The sequence below is a fragment of the Aethalodelphis obliquidens genome, unplaced genomic scaffold (genome assembly GCF_003676395.1).
Source record: "Aethalodelphis obliquidens isolate GAN/ISIS:26980383/991018 unplaced genomic scaffold, ASM367639v1 scaffold3, whole genome shotgun sequence".
Classification (NCBI taxonomy): domain Eukaryota; kingdom Metazoa; phylum Chordata; class Mammalia; order Artiodactyla; family Delphinidae; genus Aethalodelphis; species Aethalodelphis obliquidens.
In genome coordinates, this window is record NW_020837947.1 from 14,075,883 (window position 1) to 14,081,882 (window position 6,000).

A 6,000-nucleotide genomic window follows, 5' to 3' on the forward strand; every position below is an offset into this window, starting at 1 on the left:
TTTCCATGAAAAAAAGTCATCAAATGTTAATAAAAGTGCATTTAGTCCCTCCACGCTCTCTTTACAGTATTACTAACTGTAAGGTTATTAACATATTCTTTTCATATATTTTAATGGTCAATTCTAACAGTTCTTTAACTCATTAAAAAAATGAAAGTCAAAAAAATAGTATGGTTTTGTTTAATTATAAATCCTAGCCTATAAATATAAATTTCTACAGAATAAGTGGTTTCATCCTGGTTTAGTATAGTTATAACCCATCAGCCATGCCCTTCTTTCACACATTTGTCAGGAACATTAATTATACCTGGGACATACGGTTCCATCAATTGCCATGCTTATTAAACTTACATTTCATTTCCTGGAACAGTATTAAACTACAAGGGGAAAAAGTTAATAGTAAACAGTATACAGCCAACGCTGGGTCTAGTGATTAGCCCAAAAGAAGACACATGATTTTCAACATGGGACCTTGTTATAAAAAAATGCCTATTGTAACGAGGCTGCCGGATCAAGCACAGACTGAATTATTTTTTAATTTTGCCAAAACTAAGGTGAAATATCTATTATGAAATAATGCAAGTTCCATTTTCACATTGGTAATTATGGAACAAAAACAGCATCCAACTGCTTTAGAAATCTAAAAGGAATCAGGATACGTCTCCAGAGGAATCCAGTAAGGTAATTCCTAACCTTCACGTCCAGGAGGAAAAAAAAGAAAAACAAGAAAGGAAATCTTCAAACACAAAGTAACAAGATAGAGTCGTCCCTTGGTATCCAAAGGGGATTGATTTCAGGACACCCCCCACCCCCCACGCCCGCCTAGAATCCTAAAATCCGTGGATGCTCAAATCCCTTATATGAAATGGCACAGTATTTGCAGATAACCTATGCACATCCTCCCACATACGTTAAATCATCTCTAGGTTATTTGTAATACCTAATACAATGTAAACAGTTGTGGATACGATGTAAATGCTAGTAAATAGTTACCTATGCACAGCAAATTCAAGTTATGTTTTGGGGAACTTTCCGGAATTATGTCCCCCAATATTTTCCACGGTGGTTGAGTCCTTAGAGTCAGAACCCTTGGATACAGAGGGCTGACTGTATAGATATTAGAACTGAGAGGAAATGATCTAAACGTTAAGTATAGGAAATAAGTCTCCCCGATTCTTAAAACTGAAGTGTCAAACCAAGGTTAAAAATTCTCACGGGGCCAGACAACAGTTGAATTCATGGCCTGTCTAGACAGGTATGGCTGGTGCATTCACTTTAGCCATCACTGTAGTTCTGTAGTGATCAGCAACAGGCGTTCCTTCATTCCACGTTGCTTGAGCTTCTACTCTACATGCTAGAACTACAGCAAGTAGGGCACGGCCCCGACATCCTCAGTGAACAGAGGCTGGTCAGACCTCCATCTGTTAAGCAGGAAGTGGTGGGCTGGAGACAGACATAGGTTCTAGCTCTGGCTCTGCCCGCACCAGCTGGGGAACTTTGGGGAAGTCACTTCCCCTCTTAAGACTTCAATTGCTTCAATTAGAAAATAAAGAGGTGGGAATCCATCAGGACTAAGATCCCGCCTAGATTTAAAATACTCTGATTTTATGATTTTATTTGTGTAAAGAGAGGTTTGGACCAAATGAATACTATAATTCTGTCCAGATTTTAAATTCTTGGGTGGGTTTCACATACAGAGAAATGCATAAGGTTGCTATCGGGAAGTCTATGTAGGATTTTATTTAATGGCTCCTCCTGATATCAGAAGGGAAAACGTTCCCCTACTAAATGGAAACATGTTTAAACATGATTTTAGCAAGCATCATAAAAATAGTCATTTCCCATAAAACTAAAAGAAGCAGTCTTGGGATGTAGTCTAAGATGAAAGTATTGTCACAACTAAATATAAAGATATTACAAGGAATTAAACCAGCTGTGACAGAAGACATCCTGTCAATTTTTGTGCATGATATAGTAGGTTAAAACTGGAGTTCCAGAGTTCACCTTCTAGATTTAGATTCCCTATTTCTCCATTACTGGCTGTGTGAGCTTGGGCAAGTCACTTGCCCTCTCTTAGTTTCTTTGTCCATAAAATGGAATAATAACAGTATCAGCCTCTTATGGTTGATGTAAGGATTCAACAAGATCATCCATTTAAGGCTTACAGCAAGGTGCCTACTGCACTATGGTCAAAAAATACGAGCCACTGCTATTATTAAAGTTATTTCTCCTATTTGTAACAATTTATTCTTTTTGGTTAATTCAACAATTTGGCTCTATAAATTATTAGGCATTCATTCTGTCCAAGGAACTGGGCTGGAACTCTAGGGAGGACCAGGAAATCAGACTCAGCATCTCTTCACAGCCTCACCCACCCTTCTTTGACTGCCTAAATCCTACCTCCATCAAACCTTTCTGGGTCTGTTCCTCAGTAGATAGGAGCCCTCTGTCTGGTTAAGTGCCCCTCCTCAGTGCCTCTAGTGGGTCCCTCCTCTATCACCATTCTAATTCCACTGGTTTTCAATTGTCTATACACTTTTCAGCTCCCTCATTTAACTATGAGCAACTTAATGACACATAAGGTGTCCAATCTCTGTAGCTACCATAGGAGTCAGCATATGATTGACATTTGATAAAGCTTACTGAGTGAATATATACATTAATTAATAAACTGTATATAATTACTCTAAATTAATCTATAAAATTAATGAAACAATCATTTCATTAATAATGAGTTAATATATGAATGAACATTACTGTTATTAATGGTAACAATTAAATAGACGGGGGAGACAAATCTATTCACAACCATAATGAAAAGCATTCTATGGTGATTTCCATAATACAGGTACCCAAAAAGGTGCTCTATGTGCACAATGAACACTGAAAGAATGCCAGGTGGCATCTGAACTGAAGTGGTGGAGGTGGCATTTGAACTGAACTTTGACTTTTGGGTAGACTCAGCCTAACATAGATGGGACAAGAAGAAAGAAATGTATATTATGTGAGAGATGGAGATGACTGAAGAATGGAAGTGGGAATGTGCCCGTTTAAAATTTTTTTTTTATTTATTTATTTTTGACTGTGTTGGGTCTTTGTTGTTGCGCGTGGGCTTTCTCTACTTGCAGAAAGCAGGGGCTACTCTTCACTGCAGTGTGCGGGCTTCTCATTGTGGTGGCTTCTCTTGTTGTGCAGCACGGGCTCTAGGCACATGCACTTCAGTAGTTGTGGCTCGCGGGCCCCAGAGCACAGGCTCAGCAGTTGTGGCACACGGGCTCAGTTGCTCCACGGCATGTGGGATCTTCCCGGACCAGGGCTCAAACCCATGTCTCCTGCATCGGCAGGCGGACTCTTAACCTGTGCGCCACCAGGGGAGCCCCTTGAATTTGGTTTTGAACAAGAGTGACAGGAGATGATAAGTTGGAATCAAATTACAAGGGCTTTGAACATGGCACTATAGGATATGCATCTGTTCTGTGATGGTGAAAAGCCACTGAAGGCTTTGAAACAGAGGAAGGACCCAATCAAACGTCTACTTTGGGTAGTAAGCTCAGGTAAACTGGAAAATTAGAGTTTGAAAGCTCAAAATCAGTAAGGAACTATTACAGCAATAATAGACAATTGGCTGTGTGCAGAGAAAAGAGAGAAGGACACGAAAGGCATTTGAGAAGGAGCTTCTTTCTGTGTTTTTGAGACCTGCAAGAAGATGCCTGGTACCGCATTTCTCTGAACTACAGTTGTTCAACATAGAAACACTAGAACTTGTGAATGTGCCTACCAGCCACCTAACACCTTTGCTAGCCATTTTCTAATGTTAAACACAGACTCCTTAGACGAGGGCTGGGCTCGTTATGGAAAAGCAACTTTGGTTTCATCAGTCACAACCGCTGAGCATCAGACACAAAACACAAAGAACCAGAGAGCCCTGGGCCTGTGGGTTGATAGTGCCTCATGATGTAGGGCCTAGAACATCGTGTGGACATCAGAGGAGCCCCATGCTCACTTCAATCAAACAATTGTACTGATACTTAGAGGCTGTATCAACAATGCTAGAGTCTGGTGTGTGGCAACAATCGGAGGAACTACAGAGAAGAGAACCCTGTTGCGGGGGAAGGTTCAAGGATTTCAATGACCTCCAATTATCTAAACCTTTACCAAAAACCCAAATCATGCCCGCTAATCAGCATAGATGTGTACAGTTGACTCTTGAACGAACACAGGGATTACGGGCACCAACCCTCAGCCCAATCAAAAATCCGAGTAGATACACCTGAAATGAGCAGAATGCTGTACATCAACTGTACTTTAATTAAAAATATTCCTGGTATATCTAATAGCCCTTCTCCACATCCGTGGTTCCTCCTGTATCCCCAGTTCTGCATCTGTGGATTCAGCCAACAGCATATCGTGTAGCACTATAGTACTTATGTTGAAACAAATCTGCCTGTGCGTGGATCCAAGCAGCTCAAGCCTGTGTTGCTCAAGGGTCAACTGTATTCGCATTCACGTTTTCGGTCGTTTCCTAATTTCATCTTCATATCCTGTGGCAAAAGTCTGCAACCTCATACTCTTCCATTTGCCTTCTTTGTATCTAGTCAATGTCCAATGCAACCGCCTACTTTATACGTTATTTTGGAAAGGTGAGTAGAAATTAACGTTACTGTCATTTTTCTCCTCAGCACTCCTTCCTCCCTCTGCTTCTGAAACCCAAGAGGCTCAGTGAAATGGAGACTTGGAAAACAGGCAGCCCTGGGTATGAACAGTCTTCCTCGAGGTCAGAACACAGCAAAACCCTGGGGCCACCGTGACAGACAGGCATAGGAAGATTAAATGTGGTAACACTCACAGAAGTGCTGGGAGACTTCGAATCAGTGGACTGCCCAGGAGAAAAGCCCATGGAGTTTTTTTGTTTCGTTTTGTTCTCTTAATTGCTTATTCACGCTTAACCCCCAGGGCAGTTAACCAAACTGCCAAGATATGGCACGGGTCTCAGTAGTTTTTTAATCATCAGGGGGATTCTGAAATCCTCCTTGATTCTAACGTGCAGCCAGGTTGAAAATCCACTTTTATAGATGCTCTGTAAATGCTGGCTTCCATCCCTCTTCCCTCTCTGCATCCTTCTTCCCGAATCACGGAGAAATTCCCTCCTTGCCCTCGTACGTCATGGCTTCTCCGTAGACTGCTTCCGTCGATTTCAACTACTTCCCTCTCTAGAGCTGCTTCAGTCCAGAATACTTAATGCCTTTCCCTCTTTTTTATTGATTGATTTATTTTTTATTTATTTGGAGTTTATTACAGTTGCTTTGTTTTGTTTTGCTCGCGCAGTATCTGGCATACGCTAAGCATTTCTAAAAATACTAGCTTCCTGCTTCCTTTAGGTTGGAAAAGTTTAACTTCTAATCACAATAGGGTATTAAAGTTGATCCCTTGAAGGCAAAATAAACAAATATAGGGAAGTTACAAACATTCCAGACTCTTACAGAGCTCTCATATTCACCTTCTTCAGTGTAGAGTTGCCAATTCCTTTCTAAAGAAGTAATAAAAAATTGTGGCTGGCTACGTGCTGGGTGTGTTTTCAGCCCTTGACATCTCTGAAATTTAATCCTTGTTGTTGGGTTTAATCCTCCCAACAACCAAAAGACGTAGGTCCTATTTTGATTGGCATTTTACAATTGAGTAAACTGAGGCACATTGAGCCAGAGATTACAACTGGGCAAGGGTCAAGAAACAAGCTGCTGGTCTCCCACACCTGTGCTTTCATCACTTTATTATATACAATCAATTCTTATTACTTGCAAGTTACGTTCTATGAAGTACAGAGTAGAAGCCACAAACACTGAATTAGTGAATACTAAACCATCACTCCTAGAGGAAATACAGGGTTAGATTCTTGAGAGCCTGTGGTTGTAACATTTTTATGAACCAAGCAATATACAGCCTTGCTTAGTGTGTGTGTGTGTGTGTGTGTGTGTGTGTGTGTGTGTGTGTGTGTGTGTGTGT

The 6,000-nt window shown here is 40.8% G+C and overlaps 1 protein-coding gene across 3 annotated transcripts in view; it reads right to left on the reverse strand.

Moving 5' to 3' along the window:
• The window catches only part of ESR1 (estrogen receptor 1), a 262,966-nt gene that overhangs the window by 246,109 nt on the left and 10,857 nt on the right, over positions 1–6,000 (reverse strand). The gene's annotated exons all lie outside the window — the stretch shown is intronic.